Raw genomic sequence first — 21112 nt, 5'->3', positions numbered from 1 at the left:
CTATTTTTTTAAGGTGTTATTTTCTTCAGTATTTTTTGGGTCTCCTTTAGCATCACTCTCAGTTTTTCCTCTACTTCTCTTACTTGCTTCTCAAAATCCTTTTTGAGTTCTTCCATGGCCTGGGACCAATTCATATTTTTCTTGGAGGCTTTGGATGTAGGAGCTTTGGCTTTGTTGTCTTCTTCTGGTTGTATGTTTTGATCTTCTTTGTTATCAAAGTAAGATAATATAGTCAGACTCTTTTTGTGCTGCTTGCTTATGATCTCAGCTAATTACTTGAGTTATAGACTCTTTGTTAAGGTAGGAGTCTGTTTCCAGTGTGGAGAATGTACTATCCCAAGCTTCGGGGGTTTGTACAGCTGTTTTCAGAGATACTTCTAGGGACCTGTAAATTTTCAGTTCTTCCAAGGTGCTGTGATCAAGGGCAAGGTGTTTATCCTTTCCTGGCATGTGCTCTGGTCTATGAGCACTCTTTTCTGTCTTGGAACTGTGAGGAGGGTTTCTTCTCCATAGACACTACAAGCTCTACCATGCCAGCACTCCTCCTTGCCCCAGGACCGCCACCCAGCACTGTGATCCATATTCAAGCACAGGCAAAGCAAGAGAATTCTGCACCAGCAGACAGATCCCTGCAATCCCCCTCTGATCAGCCACTCAATTCCTCCTCAGTCTGTGGGTTGGAAGTTCAGGAAGCAGCCGCTGCCCCAAGGAATGGGGCTGGGATCCTGCGCTCCTCTCTCACCACCACAGTCACAGACTTTTCCCACTGCCCTTCTAAGTTGTCTTTGGTGCTCATGGGTTGAGAAGTCTGTAAACCTTCACAGCTGCTCGTGATTCAGTGCCCTGAGGTCTGTTCCAGGTTCTCTGAGGCCTGCTCACCCACATCAAACTGCGCTCTTCTCCCTGCCCAGTGTGGTGCTGATCAACCATCCAGGCTGCCTTTGGCTGGAAATTTATTTCACTCTCTTTTTTGTGGGTTCTGCTGCTTTAGAATTTGTTTAGGGTCATTTTTATAAGTATTTGGAGGGGTTTGGGGGAGAGCTCAAGCAAGTCACTGCTTTTACTCTGCTATCTTGGCTCCACACCCCTTATCACTCTTATTAGAAAATAAACTCATTGAGGGAAGAGGAGTGCTGTCTCACATAGTACCTAGCACAGTGCTTTGTACATAGTAAGTCCTCAATAAGTGAAAGGAAAAAACCTTGTTTTGCTTGGTTGAGAGGCACCAAGATTCCTATGAGTCAGGAAGCATTGAGGTTCAATGGAAAAAGTACTGATTCTCAAGTCAGAGGATCTGGTTTCTCATTCTGACTCTGGTCCTTACTACCTGTATGACTTGGGCCAAGTCACTTAAACTCCATGGACATCAATAACATCACCTCAAAAATGAGGATTTGGGACATGATGGCTTTTGAAATCTTTTCCACTTCTAAATCTATGATTTTATGTTCGTAAAGGCTAGAATATAAGGACTATTAAAGAGGGTAAAGATGTCCAGAATGTAGCAGTGACAAAGGGAAAATGGGGAGAAGGGGGAAAAAGTAAGTTTGAAGAAAAAAAAAGAAGTTACTCTGTGAATGGGTAGATAGACAAATACATAAAATAAATGTAAGTTTTACTCTTTATTGCTCATGGGCATTACAATAATGACTAAGGGTTGTGCTTGCAGGGATAGATGTTTACAGTATATTTGCCTCTTTGTGTTATGATCAGTACATGGAGATTTCTCCAAATGGAACTATCCCCATCATCTATTGCTAGGTTCCAACACCAAGACTGCCACCAAAACCTTGAATTCCTTTTTGCTCAGACATTATTTGTCATCTCTTGACAAATGAAGCATACTGCCAAAGTAGTAGAATTTAGTGATGGTTTTCAGTTCAAGAAAGCTTGTCAATTATCTATACAACTAAATTGAAGAGGAGAATTGAGACAATTATATGTGTTATTTACACCAGGAAACATCCAGTAAAATACTCTTTTGTACTCTATCTGTGATTCATCCTCCTATTTTTACTAGCCAATTTATAAGGTGTGTCAATCACAGGATAATATAATATATGACTTTGGTCTTTATTTGGCTATTATTTTTTCTCTGTAAAACTATACTAGAATATATAGGATGGCAAGTGCTTTTGTGTGACCAAGAAAAATTCATTAATGCCTTTCTGAACTTCCACCAATGCCCTAGGAATTACTGAGTGTAATATCTTCCAGAGAGTTTGGACATAGACTTTAAAAAATAATAAGAATCCCAGAGCCACATTAATTTCACAAATATTTTCATTCAGCAAGCATTTCTTAATCATCTACTATGTTCTAAGTACTGTACTAGGTCCTAGAGAAGCAAATTCAAATGAAACAGTCTCTGCCCTCTGGGCGTTTATAGTCTACTCAAAGTGCTCAATAAAACAAGTGGAATAAATCTGGACTGGAGTCTGCATCCCTTCCCATTAGCTTTTTTGGAAAGAAAAACACCAGCTAATAGCACTCACTGTTATTTAATCATCATTTCCTTCCTGCAATCTTCACTAGATATTTGAAAACTTCCCTGGGCAGTTAGACATAGGAAGTAGCTAACTGCCAGAGACAGATGGTATGGGATCCTTTAGCAATGAAAGTGTGAAGGTGTTTATGATTCTTCCCTGCATTTTCTTACACCTGATGTGCTGCAAAACCTCCTCACATCAGCCATACCTCAAGGTGATCTGAAGCCTTCAACTTCACAATTAAATTTGCAATAGATGAGCCAAGTACTAAGGCCAAGTTATTCTCAGATCAAGGCACACTGACCAACCATGGAAAGTTTTACTGACACTCCCACAGATATGTCTTATCTTTCCCTTTTCTCCCACATACTCCCTACCATTCTTCCCTTGTAGATAGCTTATTGAAATTATGTGGTGTTTATGAGGCCCAGCTGTTAAATGATGATAGGATGCTGAGTTAAACAGACCACAACTGCGTCAGATTCTTCTTTACACCAGCACTTTACAAAATGGTCTATAGACCATTGGTAGCCCTCAGGGGTTCTGTAAGTGATCTATTGGTCTCTTCAAGTTTCCCCAACAGTGAAGTGAAAAAAGTCTTTAAACTTAGAATCAAGCAACCCAATTCCTCTCCCATAAGAACATGAACATGATTATATAACCTTAGGCAATCCAGTTTACAACAAACCTCCAACTCTCAGATTCTATGAATCAATGAAGCTACTACTTTACTCAGAGTTTCCAAAGTGAAGGCAGTACCAATGGACCCAGAGCTAGAAGGGGGCATAGTATAAGGTTCTCATGTTCTTTCTCACTCTCACCCTGTGATTAATTTAAGCACAACAATGACAAGCGGAGAGGCACGGGAAGGTGGGGTTTATGAGACACGAAAGCCTCTGTGACTAAGGACCTTGAATGCATTGCCTTATTTGATCAAATTTCTAATTTTAGGGGTTCTTAACCTTTTTTGTGTGTGTTATGCTCCCTTTGGCAATCTGGTGAAATTTATGCATCACTTCTCAGAACAATGTTTTTTAAATGCATAAATAAAATATGATTACCAAGGAAACAATAACTTTAAAAAATCACAAACCCCAGTTTCAGTACCCCTATTCTAGACAGTTTTAAAGAAGTGGCATAAGAGTGAGTAGGGAGTCAGAAAGACAGGTCTAGGTTTCATCATTGATACACAATGTTAATGTAACTCTGGGCAAATCATTTAAATTTTAAGTGACCTAGACAAAATAACAAACAAAAAGGTGGTAAGTGGCAGAGTCAGAATTTGAACACAGGTCCTCTGACTCTAAATTTATCTCTTCTCACTGCATCACATTACTGTAACTTCCCCTGAAAAGTCCATTAAAGATCTGTCATCCAGTTTTATTCAAATATTCAATGAACCTTTGGGCTTAAACATCCTATGCCAAACCTCAGAGTAATATGTTCAAGATGTTGAGAGTAATAGAAAGGTGGCATTTCCTTTCATCATTACATAATGACAAAATTGAAACCTGGTGTATGGAGGGAGCCCTGGATTTAGAATGAGAGAGAGTCCTAGATTTAGAATCAGAAAACCAGGCTGTGAATTCCAGTTCTGCTACTTGTTGTTTGTGTGAACTTGAATGAATTATTTAAGCCTTTGAGGCCTCAGTTTCTGCTTCTGAAAAATGAAAGTGAGAGATCAAATGATCATTGAACTTCCTCCCTGCTCTTTACCCAATGATTTCAAAGACCTTTTTGAAAGTCTAAATGAATCATCCCTTCTATTTTATTAACCCTTTCAAAAAAAATTTCCAGTTAATAAGGAAAGATTTTTCATTAAAGAAAATTATGACTGTCTCTTCCCCAATATATTAATCTTGTTTATATATTCACTGATAATAGAGTTGAGACTCAAAGAACAAGAGGGTATCACACCCTCAAAGTCAGTCAGGGACATGCTGAGATATATATTCAAGCAGAGATGGTAGATGTGACAGTAAATGTTTAACAACTGGGTCTCCAGAAAAAGAAAATGTACCCATGACACATTTTTATGTGTGATCTGCATTAATAACATTTTTTCCATCACTTTTCTAAGTCTAAACAATCAACAAAAGTATAAATCAAACCCTAATTTGTAGCATTTGTCAATTTCTGAGATATGAATGCTCACAGTGAATGTTTACTAGTTGACTCTCCTAAAGCACTATCACCTGGCTCCAGCACACCCCTGCATTCAGGTCTCTTGCGTCTAGACCCAGTATTCCATCATTTTCTCATCTACAGCAAAGCTATCCAGACCATCCATGAGTATTCTTCATGGATTAATTAATTCTATCAGAGCCATATCCATACCTCCCTCAACATCAAAAGGTAAGAGGGGATCATTGCTCAGATCCTAGAGAGACTTGTTATTACTATCTACTGAGAATAGCAGAAAGGTATATAGTAGAATAAAAAGATTACTGGACTATTCATCAGACAACCTGAGTTTATCACTTATTAGTCATGTCACATTAGGTAAATAAATCACTTAACCTAACTGAGCCAGTTTCATCATCACGAAAATGGGGATAACAGCATTCACACTACCTCCTTCACATGATTATTGTAAGGAAAGTATGTCAAAGCACTAGACAAATGTGCCTTGTAGAAAGTATTATTGTATCAACCTCCTATTTTCTGTGTCTCCAGTCTTTCCCATTTTTTAATCTATCTTCATCCTGCTATCAGAATAATCTCCCTAAAAGAAGGACTTTCACCAAATATCCTCTAGACCAGGGGTGGGGAATCTGTGGACTTGAGGCCACATGTGACCCTCTGGGGACCTCAAATATTCTGGGAAATCTGGAGTCAGTCAAAGGGTCATACTTAAGGACCCTGGAGGGCCACAGGTAGCTTCAAGGCCTCAAGTTCCCCATCCTTGCTCTAGCCCCCAAACCTGTAAAAGGTCCTGTTTTGACCATTGGGTAAATTAGAAATTCTTCTGCCTGTTCTTCATTTAGCTCTGTTTTGTCTAGCTAATCTTATCTCTTTTCTCTAAAATAAACTCTCAATTTGAATCAGGCAGATATTCTCTCTTAAAAAAAGTTTTATTTTTAATTTCGAATTGTCTTGCTCCACTCCATCATCACCCATTGAGAAGGCAAGAAATATAACTCCCATTATACATGTGAAGTCATGCAAAACATATTTGTGCATTAGCTATTTAAGTGGTAAAAGAAGCAATAAAAATGAAGAAAAATATCCTTAAATCTGCACTCAGAGTCCTTCAGTTCTCTTTTTTGAGGTGGGTAGCATTTTTCCTCATGAGTCCTTTTGAATTGTCATGGATCATTATATTATATTCCTCAGAGTTAAGAAGTCTTTCACCACTGATTACTATTACAATATTACAATTACTTTGTACATTGTTCTCTTGGTTCTGCTCACTTCACTCTGCATCATTTTATATGTCTTCCCAGTTTTTTTTTTCTTTCTGAAACCATCTTCATCATTTCTTACAGTACAATAGTATTCAACCACGAATCATAAACCATAATTTGTTCAGCCATTCTTCAAATGATGGACTTGTCTTTAGTTTCTAATTCTTTGCTACCACAAAAAAAAGAGCTGCTATAAATATTTTTGTACTTACAAGTATTTTTCCATTTTCTTTTATCTTTTCAGGGCATAGTGGTGTTGCTGGTTGGACTAATTCACAGCTTACCAATAGTGTATCTGTTTTCCCTCATCCCTCCAGCATTTGTCATCTTACTTTTCTGTCTTCTTAGTCATTATGATGGATGTAAGGCTTCTTCTTCTGAAAATTGTCCTTTTTTTTTAACCATTTGTCAAGTGGGGAGTGGTTCTTATTTTTCTCAGTTCTCTACAGAAATGAGACATTTATGAGAAAAGCTTGCTGTATTTTTTTTGTTGTTTTCTGCTTTCCTTCTAATTTTGGCTATATTGGTATTTGTGCAAAACCTTTATAATTTAATGTAATCAAAATTATCCATTTTAAATCCCATGATACTCTCTGTCCCTTGTATGCTCATAAATTCTCCCCTATCCATAAATCTAACAGGTAATTTTCTCCCCCATGGTCCTCTAATGTGCTTATGATTTCACCCTTTATGTCTAAATCATGTACCCATTTTGAGCTTATCTTGCTATACAGTGTGAGCTGTTGGTTCCATGCCTAATTTCTGCCAGACTGCTTTCCAGTTTTTCCCCATCAGTTTTGTCAAATAATGAGTTCTTGACCTAGTAGGTGGTATCTTTGGGTTTATCAAAACTAGGTTCCTGTGTTTATTTGCTTCTTTATATTGTGTACCTAATCTATTCTTTTGGTCAACCATTCTATTTCTTATTTGGTACCAAATTGTTTTGATGATTATCACTTTGTAGTATAACTTGATATCTAGTACTCCTAGGCTACCTTCCCTCAGTTTTTTTTTTCATCAATTCCCTTGATATTCTTGACCTTTTGTTCCTCTGAATGAATTTTATTATTTTTTTCTAATTCTATAAAGTAATTATTTGCTAGTTTTATTTGTATGGCACTGAATGAGGAAAGTAATTTAGATTGGTTGAATTTACCCTTGAGCAATTAATATTTCTCCAATTTTTGATATCTTTTTTTATTTCTATGAAGAGTATTTGTAATTATGTTCATATAATTCCTGTATGTATCTCAGCAAGTAGATTCCTAAGTGTTTATACTGTCTGTAATCATTTTAAATGGAATTTCTGTACTTCATGTTGTGTTATGTTACTATATATAGAAATACGATGTTAATATATAGAATGCTGAGGATTTGTGTGGATTTACTTTATATTCTGCAACTTTGCTAAAGTTGCTATTGTTTTGATCATTTTTTAGTTGATTCTCTAGGGTTCTCTAAGTGTATCATCATATATCAAAAATAATAATTTTGTTTTCTTGTCACTAATAATCATTTATTTTTCTTGCTTTATTGCTATAGCTAGGATTTCTCATGTAATACTGAATAATAATGATGATGCTGGATATCGTTGCTTCACCCTACATCAAGTTGGAAAGGCTTCTAGTATATCCCAATTACAGATAATGCTTTGTCTTGGTTTTAGATAAACATTACTTATTCTTTAAACAAAAGCTCCATTTATTTGTATGCTTTCTAGGTTTTTTTTTGTTTTGTTTTTTGTTTTTTTTTTCTAGGCAATTGGGGTTAAGTGACTTACCCAAGGTTACACAGCTAGTAAGTGTCAATTGTCTGAGGCCAGATTTGAACTCAGGTCCTCCTGACTTCAGGGCCTGTGCTCTATCCACTCTGCCACCTGGTTGCCCCTTCTAGTGTTCTTAATAGGAAGGGATGTTTTATTTTGTCAAGAGCTTTTTCTACATGTTGATATAATCATTTTTTTCTTTTTTGTTATTGATCTGGATCAATTGTATTCATAGTTTTCTTAATATTGAGTTAGTCCTATGCTCCTGGTATAAATCCTATGTTGTCATTGTGTATGGTCTCTTTATACATTGCTGTAATCTCCATGCTAATATTTTATTTAAAATTTTTGCATCAATATTCATTAGGGAAATTGGTCTATACATTTCTTTCTCTATTTTTGCTCTTTTTGCTTTAGGTATAAAAGACACTTTTATCATAGAAGAAATTTTGTAGGATTTCTTTGTTTATTTTTTCAGCTTATATAGTATTAGAGTTTATTGTTCTTTTTTAATGCAAAAATACATATTCATATTAGCCATATTGCAAAAGAAAACACAAAAAAACAATAAAAATAAAGAAAGTAAAAAAACAGTGTACTTCACTCTACATTCAGAGTTCATCAGTTCTATCTCTGGAGGTGGATAGCATTTTTCATCATAAGGGATCATGGGCTTGATCAGAGTAGCTAAATCTTTCACATTGACCATCCTCACAACATTACTGTTACTGTGCATAGTTTTCCTGGTTTTGCTCATTTCACTTTGCTTCACTTCATGTAAGTCTTCCCAGATTTTTTTTTCTTGAAAGCATCCTTCTTATAATTTTGTAAAATAACATAATAACATTCCAACATAATCATATACCACAACTTGTACATCCATTCCTCAATTTATGGGCAGCCCTCAATGTCCAATTCTTTGCCAATACAAGAAGAACTGCTATAAGTGTTTTTGTAAAAATAGGACTTTTTTTCACTTTTCTTTGATCTCTTTGGGGTATAGACCTGAAAGTGGTATTGCTGGATCAAAGGGTAGGCACAGTTTTATGGCCCTTTGGGCATAGTTCCAACCTGTTCTCCAGAATGGTTGGATGAGTTTACAAATCTGCCAACAGTGAAGTACTGTCCAAATTTTTCCACATCCTATATAGTATTTGTCATTTTCCTTTTCTGTCATGTTTGCCAATCTGATAAGCATGAAGCAATATCTCAAAGTTGTTTTACTTTACAATTCTCTAATCAGTAGTGATTTTGAGCATTTTTTTATGCGACTATTGACTGTTTTGATTTTTTCTTTTGAAAACTGTTCATACATACTTTGACCATTGACCAACTGGGGAATGGCTCTTATTTTTATAAATTTGTGTAAGTTCCATATATATTTGAGAAACAGTGTCTTTTTCATAGAAACAATATAAAATTTTCCCAAAATTTCCTGTTTTCCTTCTAATTTGGATACATTAGTTTTGTTTGTGCAACAGTTTTTTTTTTTAATTTCATGTAATCAAAATAATCTATTTTGTTTCCCATAATCATCTCCACCTCTTGTTTGGCCATAAACTCTTGCCTAATTCATATATCTCACAGGTATGTTTTTTCATGCTTTCCTAATTTATTTGTGATATTACCCTTTATGTCTAAATCATTTATCCATTTTGACCTTCTTTTGGTATATGGTGTGAGATATTGGTCTATGCCTAGTTTCTCCCAAACTGCTTTTCAGTTTTCCCAGCAGTTTTTGTCAAATAGTAATTTATTGTCCCAAAAGCTTAGATCTTTGGGTTTATTAAATACTATGGTCATTTACTACTGTGTGTTGTGTACCTAATCTATTCCACTGATCCACCACTATTTCTTAGCCAGTACCAGATTATTTTGATGACTACCATTTTTAATATAATTTGAAATCAGGAACTGCTAGTCTACCTGCCTTAACATTTTTTTCATTGCTTCCCTTGCCCTTTTCTTCTTCCATATGAATTTTATTATTATTTTTCTAGCTCTATAAAATATTTCTTTGGTAGTTTGATTGTTATAGCACTGAATAAGTAATTTAATTTACATAGAAATGTCATTTTTATTATATTGGTTCAGCCTACCCATGAGCAATTAATAGTTTTCCAAATATATGTGTGTTTATCTGTCTTTGTGTGAAAAGCATTGTGTAACTGTATTCATATAATCTCTGGATTTGTCTGAGTAGATAGGATCCTAAGTATTTTATATTGTTTACAGTTATTGTAAATGGAATTGCTCTTTCTATCTCTTGCTGCAAAATTTGTATGGTGATATATAGAAATACTAATGATTTGTATGGGTTTCTTTTATAACTTGCAACTTTGCTGAAGTTGTTAATTATTTCAACTAGTTTTTTAGTTGATGCTCTGTTCTCTAAGTATACCATCATGTCACCCATAGAGAGTAATAGTGTTTTTTTCCTCACTGCCTATTTTTATGCCTTCAATTTCTTTTTCTTTCTTTTATATCTATAGCTAGCAATTCTAGTATAATATTGAATAATAGTGGTCATAATGGACATCCTTGGTTCACTCAGGTTTTTATTGGGAAGGCTTCAAATTTATCCCCATTACAGATAATACTTGCTCATGGTTTTAGATAGATATAATTTGTTTTAAGAAAGGCTCCATTGATTCTTATACTTTTTCATGGTTTTTTTTAAAATAGGAATGTGTGCTCTATTTTATCAAAGGCTTTTTCTATACCATTGATATAATTACATTATTTTATTGTTATTTGTATGATCAATTATGCTGATAGTTTTCTTAGCATTGAACCAGCTCTCCTAGTATAAATCTGACCTGGTAATAAGGTATAATCTTTGTGATATATTACCATAATCTCCTTGCTATTGTTCTATTTCAATTTTTGCATCAATATTCATTAAGGAAATTAATTTTAATTTTTGCCTGCTTTTGTTCTTGTTGCTTTAGATATCACCATCATATTTTTGTCATAAATGAATTTGGTAAGACCCCCTTATCTATTTTTTCAAATAGTTTATATAGTACTGGGATTAATTGTTTTTTTAATATTTAGTAAAATTCATTTGTAAATCCACCTGATCCTGAAGATTTTTTTCTTAGGAAATTCATTAATGCTTTGTTAAATTTCTTTTTCTAAGCTAGGGTTAAGTATTCTATTTCCTGTTCTGTTAATCTAAAAAATTTGTATTTTTTTTTGTAAATATTCATTCATTTCACCTAGATTGTCAGTTATACTGGAATATAATTGATCAAAATGCCTCCTGATAATTGCTTTAATTTCATCTTCATTGATGGTACATTCATCCTTTTCATTTTTGATACTAGTAATTCAGTTTCCTTTTTTTTCTTTCCTAAGTCAAATTAACCAGTTGTTCATCCATTTTATTTTTTTTCATAAAACTAGCTCCTAGTTTTAATTATTAGTTTAATGGTTTTCTTACCACTTTCAATTTATGAGTCTCCTTTGATTTCAGGATTTCCACTTTGATGTTTAATTGGGGATTTGTAATTTGTTCTTTTTCTAGTTTTTTTTTTTTAGTTGTATATCCACCTCACTGGTCTGCTCTTTCTTTCTTTTATTGATGTACACATTAAGAAATATATATACATATATCTATATGTCTATATAGATATATGTATATATATATATACATAATGTATTTTTATTGCATCATGGTCTTAAAAGGATGCAGTTGATATTTCTGCTTCTCTGTGTTTGGTTGTGAGGTTTTTAATGCCCTAATACATGATCAAATTTTGTGAAGGTTCCATGTACAGCTGAGAAAAAGGTGCACTCCTTTCTATTCCCATTTAGTTTTCTCTCAAGGCTTATTATATCTACTAAAAAAAGAAATTCTTTTCAACTCCTTGACTTCTTTCTTATTTATCTTATAGTTAGATTTATTGAGCTCTAAGACAGAAAGTCAGGCTCTCCTACTAGTATAGCTTTACTATCTATTTCCTTCTGTAATTTATTTAACTTTTCCTTTAAGAATTTGCTCACTACATCATTTGGTGCATATGTTTAGTAGTGATACTACTTCATTGTCTGTCTGTGCAAGTTATATTTTCCCCACTTATCTCTTTTAATTAGGTCTATCTTTGCTTTTGCTTTTTCTGAGATCATGACTGCTATCTGAGTTTTTAACTTCAGTCAAAGCATGATAGATTCTGCTCCAGCCCCTTATTTTAACTTTATGAGAATCTCTCTGTTTCAAGTGTGTTTCTTGTAAATACCCTAGGTTATATTCTCTTTTCTATTTCATTTTATTATCTGCTTCCAATTTATGGATGGGTTCATCCTATTCACATCCACAGTTCCGGTTACTAACTGTGAATTTCCCTCTGTCTCATTTTCTTCTGTTTATCCTTCTCTCTGTTTTTATCCTGTCCCCTTTCTAACATATGTTTTGCTTCTGATTACTGCCCTTTAAAAAAATCATTCTCCCTTTTGTCACCCTTTCATCTTCTCTCTTATGCCTTTCCCTTCCTACTTTCCTGTAGAGTAAGATAGATTTTTACTACCAATTGGATACATGCATACATACATATATGTGTGCAGATATAGGTAGATAGGTAGATAGGTAGCTAGCTGGCTAGATAGATAGATAGATACATAGAGAGGTAGGTAAATATAACTATTCCCTCTTTGGACCAACTTAGAAATGATAGATTCAAGACTTGCTCAAACTCCCTTCCTTTATTTTCCTATCTACTGTAAAAGCTCTTCCTTATGCACCTCTTAGAATTAATCATTCTTTAAAGGTTTGGTAGAATATGCTTATAAATCCATCTGGTCCTGTTTATTTTTCCTTAGGAAGATCATTTATGGCTTTTTTTTCATTTATTTTTCTAAAACAATGTTATTTAAGTAATGTGGACTATTTATATTTTTATAGATAGTCATCTTAGGCAGATATTCTCACTATGTCCAGTAGTGCCATGCTCTTTTCCATATGTTGTCTTCCTCCTACTGAAACTCTTTTTCTCTGGCAGTCTGATTTCTTCAGGAACCCACATTAAGTTTTATTCTTCAACTAATCTTTTTATTGCTAAACCACAGGGATTTCTCCTTTCTCCGAATTCATAGAGTATCCATCATTTGTTAGATGAGAAACTCAGAAGTGGGAGAAACCTCAGAGATCATCTAGTTCAACCCTTACATCAGCAGGAGTCCCCTCTACAATATTCAAGCAATCCATAACTGCTTATTAGGTCTTCCTATGGGCCATGCATTGTGCTAAACTACTTGAGCACAGAAGTGGCTGGCAAGTCTCATCCAACTTCTTCATAAGTGGAGGAATTCATTACAAAAAAAAAAATCTAGTACATTGCACTCTTGAACAACTTTAAATATAACAGTTCATTCCAATATTCAATTACTCTATTGCCATTAAATAAGCTTCTGTCCATGTACCTTATTTTCCCAACTAAGCTCAATGACAAGGATTATGCTAAATACCATAAGTGTTATTAGGCTATCAGAGGCTCAGACTGGGGGCAGTGTAAACACTTTTGACTTGATTAGCAAGATTTTTGAAATGTCCCAGAGGACAACAAGAAGAGAAAATATATTTGCCCCTCTGAGCTCCATATAGGGATATGGTTTAGAAATTACAAAATGAAGTTCAGTATTCTCATTTCTAGTGAGGCTCTCCCTGCTATTTTTAATGGTAAAATTAAGTGGTCATAGCTTAATTTAAGGAAGAATAAGGAACATGTGAGTCTAGACTTGAAAGGTAAAGAATTACTTCTTATTTCTGGATAGAGACTATCTACTAAGTTAGAGGTTAAAATCTTACCATAAAAATTCATAGTTTACTAGGGAAACCCTTAGAATGCATTTAGAAACCTTCTCTTCTGTGAGATAAAACAGAATTCAATAGCCCAAATAAAAGATCTCTTTATGATCTTTTCCAAGGAGACTTTCACTAAGCTCCTTTTCCATACCTGAAGTTCACCAGATCATTTTCATCAGTATTGACAGTTCACCTATGGCACTGTCCAGCAAGAAATTCTATTTGTTACTATTAATAAACTAACCTTTGCCATATTGATTAGCTGCTTATCTAGGCTTTACAGACAACATTCTTCTTGCTTGTCTTAGCACTCTTGTGTCAGTCGAAAGAGTACCCCTTAGTCTTTGCTCCCTGCTTTCATTAGAGTTGTCAAAGGGAACCATGACCTTAGATCTTTTTTTCCTCCTCTGTCTTTTTCTGGCTTTTTTCATTGTAGTCTTTTTTAAAAATTTTTCTTATTACTGCTGGTGGTTTTTATTTTTCCTTTTTATTTTTCTTTAATATTTTACTGATTTCTTTTTTTTTTTACATAGAATCATGGGATCACAGATTTAGAGTGAAAAGGAAACTTAGAAATCATCTAACCCACCCCCTCCTCATTTTGTAGATTAGGAAACCAAGACCTAGGGAGGGGCAATGATTTGCTTAAGGTTACAGATAGTAAATAGGAGGCAGCTAGATTGCTCAGTGGATAGAGCGCTGGACTTGGAGTCAAGAATACTTGAGTTCAAATCTGGCCTCAGATACTCACTAGCTGTGTAGTCCAGTATCTTTGCTAAGAAAACCACATATGGGGTCATGAAGAGTCAGACATAACTGAATGACTAAATTAGGCAGCAGAGATGGGGTTTGAACTCAGGTGTTCTAACTCCAAAAACTACATCCTTTGTACTAGAATCTCCCATTCCCCTCTTCCTACACATAGACCCAGAACCCTCCATTGAAACAAATATTATAAAATGAACAAAAAAAAATGAAATGTTGACCATGACTTAAAGTATCTCTTTCATTTCATAACTATAACATACCTGGAGGCATAATTCACCATCAATCCTTTGAAGCAATAGTTAGATACTATATTGATCAAAGTTCTGAGTTCTCACCTTATGGTATTCATCATATAAGCAGCTCACCTGGGTCTGTTCAACTGTTCACCAATAAATCCTCCCAAGTTTCTCTGAATTCTTCATATTTATTATTGTCCATTAATATTTCATTATAATCATTGCTATGATTTTTCAGCCATTCTCCAATAAGTGGAAACTCAATTTGATTTCAGTTCTTTACTGTTACCAAAAAAAGAGTGCCACTAGAAGTATGTTTGAATATATAAGATTTTTCTTTCATGTCTTTGATGTCCTTCATGTTTTTGACTAGTAGTGGTTACTCTGGGTCAAAAAAAGATGTTCAGTTTAGTGATTTTTTTTTTAGTACAGATTCAATTTTTGGAGTATAGTTGAACACATTCAGAGCCCCACCAAGAAGTTATTAGTATGTCTGACTTCCCACAGACACTCCGATATTTACACTTATCATTTTTATCACCTTTTCTAATCCTAAAGATGAGGCAAAGCTTTAATGTTGTTTCAATTTTCATTTATTTTATTTTTAATATATTAAAACATTTTTATTCTTTCATGTAGTTGTTGATAGCTTGTGCTTCATCTTTTGAAAACTGTTCATAAACTTCAACCACAAATCCATTGAGCAATTCCTACTAATATTAGATATCTGTATCAATTTCCTATGTAACTTGAATATCACAGAGATATTTGCTGCAGATTTTTCTCGATTGTTTCTATTATAATTCTGGCTGCATTGATTTTGTTAAGGAAAAAGCTTTTCAATTTTATTTATTTGAAACTGTCCGTTTTATTGCTTATCTTCTGCTTTATATTGAATAAATATGAATAAAAAAGAAAACTACTAGCTACTTTTTTTTCATTCAAATCCTGGCTTAAATATTTACTATCTGTATGACTTAAGGCAAGTCCTCTTACCTCTATGAGCCTCACTTGCTTCATAGAAAAAAAAATGAGTGAGCTGGACTAGATGACTTTTAAGGTCCCCTCCAAGACTAAATCTATGATCTTTGAGAATAATCAAGTCAATTTAACAAGTATTTATCTAAGCACCTACTATGTGCCAGGAACTTGCAATTTCATTGATGTATGGAATTCCAAGCTAAGAAAGCTCTCTCTTTCTTAGTTCATTATGTTCCCATCAACTTATAGTCTCAAAGAGTTGCCTAGAGCACTGAGAGGTTAGGATTCTTGGTGAGGATCATACAACCAATATATGTCAGAAGCAAGACTTGAACTCAGATCTTTCTGATTCTGAGGCCAACTCTCTATTCTTCTGCCATGCTACCACCCCAAGTGGGTATAAAACTTAAATATGAAAGATAATAAGAAAAGTAAAGGAGAGTTAAAGGTGATATCTTGTTTAAGTATGGCCAGGAAAAGAACCATTCATCTTCAGACTTTGTGGACAGGCTTTCCTGGTTTCTCCATGTTCTATATTCTAAGGCATATCCATTTTAAGCATTGGTTTCCTCTGCACTTTCAGCATGGCAAGGGTGTCCTAAGTAGGATAACTACAAACTGGGTATATAGAAAAAATACTATAAAGATATTCAAATATAATTTTAAATAAGGTAAACTGCTCACTGCTAAGAAACAGGAAGCAATGAACCCATCGACTAGCATGCAGCAATTAGAGCTCAGATGACAAAGAGGTTTGGTGGTCCATTTTAGTCTAGAAAACTTCTATTTTGTTTTTGTTTTCCTGGTCTAGCAATTTTGTGTCCAACAAGGTAACTGTGCCTGGACTTAACCTCTCCTCCCCCCACTACCTGGAATTATCTCCTTTCCATTTTTCTCTTTCTCTAACCCACCCCAACCCCCAAATAAGAAATATTCTGTTTCAACATAGGAACTTTCTCTTTCCTAGCTGATTGTTATTCCCTACCTGTGGGATCAGAATTGAGACAATAAACATACCCATCTAAGAAGAACCTTCCTATTAAAGAGCTACAGCTTCTTTATCTACCTAAGTGGCTAAGTAGCTACCTGAGTAGTTAAGCACCAAGTGAAGATAGAACCTAGAATCACAATGAAAGCTGAGTCTAACTATGTGCCATGTCTTGGAAGCAGCTTCCTACAAGAATACCCTGAACTACTTCCTCAGGCTGTAATCTAAAGAACATACCTGAGGCTTCCTGGCAGTATAGTTGATGGTTCCCTGACATTTCCCATTTTGTTTTGGAGACATCACTGTTGGAAGGTAGTGAGCTGCCTAATTTGGATGTGTGAATCCTGGACAAATGTGGGGGAGTCAGGGTAGAAAAGGGAGCTCTAAGCTTTTGATGTGTCTTCTGATGCTCATGGATGATGCACAAGTATGCTTTTTCTTTTGTCCCTTCCTCCCACTTAATAGGGGTTCCCAATTAAGTTTCATTATCTCCATTTAATGGGATAACTTATTATTCTCCTTTAGTATTGGCTAGCTTATCTGATTACTCTATAAAGCCCCTTTCCCCTTAAAATAAATAAATAAACAATGATCTATGGATAGGTTGACAGATATGGACCCATCCACAAAAACAGGCTTCATATATACACATGGGATACATTTAGCAAATACCAGAAAATAGACCATGCATAAGATATGAGAAGCAAAAGTTCCAGGAGCACATTCAGCTCAAGTTAAAGTTCTTTATTTAGGCAGCAGTAATAGCTTCTTTGCTAGAATGTTGATTTCTAGAATTGTTCAGTGTTAGCAAATCACCATAAAATTTCAAAAGTGTGTCATACAGGATCTCATCTGATAGAGGAGTTAATCAGATTCTTTTAATTCTTTGCATACATTTTCTCAAAATAAAATGTACTATCCATAAGATAATGAGGTCTATAATATGTTCAAAGCGAAAATAACCTGTTCCCTAAGGAAACATAGACTCAAACAAGTCCCTTTTTTTAATTTGTATAAACACAGACAAATAGACTACTTTGCGGTATGTTTCTCTTCTAAGTGGCTTTCAGCTAAGATCCCATCCACATGGCTTTTTGTTAAAAACTAATTTAAAGGGAGTTTACTGAAAGCAAAGAAATATCAGAGAATCAATAACAAACTTTCTCTACCAGTATGTTAGACAGAATACAAAGCCACTGGTCAGCAATCCCCTAATTATAATTTTCCATGTGCATCCACTTTCAACACTAAGAAAAAATATCTTTAGGATAGGGATCTGTTCTTTATGCAAATATAAATTAGGAAAGCCTAAATTTGTTTTAATGGGTTATATGTATTATGTCTCTGTAAAGTTTATCTGCACTATGACATTAGCTAAGCTTAGCATTAATTAAAAATATTATATGGTCCTTATTTTTACCTTTATTATGGTAAAGGTTTGTTTGGTCTGAGGCATTCTGAAAATGGGGGAAAAGCACTTTATTAATTCTTTCCTGCAAATACCTTAGAAACTTTTAAATTGGGGATAATAGATGTATTAAAGGGTGCAGTAGAAAGATCACTGGCTCTAGAGTTAGAGGTCTTGGGTATAAATCCCACCTCTAACACTTACTTCCTCTGAGACCTTTGGCAAATCACATGACCTCCATGGACCTTAGTTTCTTCATATGTAAAAAAAAAAAGTTAACTAAATAGGCTTCAACATCCCTTCCAGCTCTAAATTGATCTTATTGCTGGAAGGGATTTTGTTGGTCATTTATTCCAAATAAGGAGGCAAAAATGAGATTAGATGACTTGAACAAGATTACATATTAAATGCTTGAACCTGTACCCTTCAACTCCAAATTTATTACTCTTTCCATAATACCCAAATGTTTATATCTTTGGCTAATAATAAAAGCTCAAATTAAATCCTCTTGAAAACTCATTACTTTGCCATCTATACAACTATCAACTGAAAAAATGAGAGCAAACTTTCTCCTCAAATGTTGATTCATATAGATGCATTCAGAGGCAAGTAAATGGCACAATTAGTAGAGCGCCCAGTCTGGAATCAGGAAGACTCATCTTCCTGAGTTAAAATCTGACCTCAGACACTTACTAGCTATGTGACCCTGGACAAGTCATTTAACCCTGTTTGCCTCAGACCTTCATCTGTAAAATGAGCTAGAGAAGGAAATGGCAAACTACTCCAGTATCTTTGCGAAGAAATGACAAATGGGTTCAAACATTACTAAAATGATTGAATGACATAGAAGCAGTCAAACAAAGATGTGCAATAATATATATTATGTGCTAAAAATATGTTCAATAAAAGGAAGGATATCTCTTGATATTCAGGCACTGACTAAAGCAATAGCAGACTAAGTGAACACACAGATTCCAAGTAAGATCATAGATTTAAATCTGGAAGAGATGACAGAGGCCATTAAGTCTAACTTCCTCCTTTTATAGATGAAGAAACTGAGAAGTGACTTACCTAGGATCATATAACTTGTAAGTGTCTGAGGCAGGATTCATACTCAGGGCTTTCTAACTCCAAATGAAGTACTCTTATCCACATAACTCCTAGCTACTTTCTTTAGGGCATGCTAGATGAATATTTCAGAGGCATGATAGAAAATTTCAAAATGCAAAAAATTCAACAGAGGAACTTTCCTAATTTTCAACCATGTGTCAGTGTTAGGTTAAACCAGTTAAGTTAAAAAAATGGGTTCCATTATAAAATTACTAAGTCATTTTTACCTCTCTTTTTCCCAAGCAAAATCAACTTCATTTGTTTTACTCAAGAAAATATGTTGTAGTTCAGAATATATTTTTTCTCTTTCATTATGCTGTTTATGCCCTAACCATGCCTTTAGTCCTGCCCTGCCATTTTTCTGGAAATACTTATATCTAAAATATTCTATAACTGAAACCATCTAGCCTAGATAGTTTCAGTTTCCTAGCTGACACAAGTCATAGACAACTATGCATCAAGGTGGCCAAATAATCAGGTGCATCTGAGTGAGACCCTTTCCCCCCATAAAAATAATAATTTTCCCTGACTCCAGAGTTGCTCTGATTCATAGAGTAAAGATGAACTAAGCAGTCCCATTAAGAAAGCTGAGTGTTTACCAGTTCCTGAAAATAATGTCTTGCAAAACAATCATGGTCTCCCTGTTCCTGTCTCAGGCTGAAGAACATGGAAGCATCTTAAAGCCAGGTCTGAGTCTTTCCTTTCCCTGTCCTTCCTAGTTCCTTTTTAGTGGCATTGGTCCTGGTCCTAGAATGGAGAGTTGAGTGACTATTCAAGTATACTTCCCAAGTAGTCCTTGTCTCTATCTCTATACTCCATTTAAGGTTAACATTTGTATCCTGTGGCCTGTCCTTAAATGAGTTAGAGGGTCTGTTGCATTAAGCAATAATTGGCCAAATATTTTTTTTTGTATGAAGCCTCTTTATATCCCAGCAAAATATGTAACACCCTATAAGCAAGTATCAGTGATATTCATGAATGAGAAGAAGAGCTACTTTGTAGGGAAGATAGTCACAGGAAAAAATTCCAAGTCATAAAGGTAGTGAAAGGAAAAGTGATCTCCTAAGTAACAGATATTTCCACTTACATTTGAAAGAGAAAGGAATTTTAATGAAATAATCCTATAAAACATGTCTCCTAAAATTACTGTCACTTCCACTGTCACTGCTCAAAGACAAAGTCTTACAGCCTTTATTCCTGGGATGCAGCCTTTCCATAATCATAAGATTATGATTAATAGTAATTTATTTATTTATTTATTAATAAATTTCTTTATTTTTGGTTTTCAACATTTCCTTCCACAAGATTTTGAGTTCCAAATTTTCACCCCATCTCACCCCTCCCCCTACCCCAACATGGCATGTATTCTGAATACCCCTTCCCCTAGTCTGCCTTCCCTTCTGTCTCTTCCCCCCCTTCTCTTACTCCTTTCCCCTTCAATTTTCCTGTAGGGCAGGATAAATTTCTGTACTCCATTTCCTGCATTTCTTATTTCCCAGTTGCATGTGAAAACATTTTTTTAAACATGTGTTTTTAAAACTGTGGGTTCCAAATTTTCTCCCTTCCTCCCTCCCCACCCACCCTCATTGAAAAGGCAAGCAGCTCAATATAGGTTATACATGTGCAGTTATGCAAAACACTTCCATAGTAGACATGCTGAGAAAAACTAACTCTATTTCCCTTAATCCTATCCTGCCCTCCCCATTTATTCTATTCTTTCCTTTGACCCTGTCCCTCCTCAAAAGTATTTGCTTCTGATTACCCCCTTTCCCAATCTACCCTCCTCTCTATCATCCCCTTATTCTTTTATCCCCTTCCCCCCCTATTTTCCGGTAGGATAAGACAGATTTCCATACCCAATTGATTGTGTATGTTATTCCCTCCTTACATCAAATCCTATGAGAATAAGATTCATTCATTCCCTCTCACCTTCCCCTGTTTCCCCTCCACTATAAGAGCCTTGTCTTTTCTGGTTTTTTTGTGTGAGATAATTTACCCCATTCTACCTCTCCCTTTCTCTTTCTCTCAGTATAATCTTCTCTCACCCCTTCATTTTATTCTCCAGATATCACCCCTTCATCTTCAACTCAGCCTGTGTGCTCTATCTATTTATCTATCTATCTATCTATCTATCTATCTATCTATCTATCTATCTAT

The sequence above is a fragment of the Vombatus ursinus genome, unplaced genomic scaffold (assembly GCF_900497805.2).
Source record: "Vombatus ursinus unplaced genomic scaffold, bare-nosed wombat genome assembly UNPS02014794.1, whole genome shotgun sequence".
Taxonomy (NCBI): domain Eukaryota; kingdom Metazoa; phylum Chordata; class Mammalia; order Diprotodontia; family Vombatidae; genus Vombatus; species Vombatus ursinus.
Note: the sequence above shows the minus strand (reverse complement) of the source record.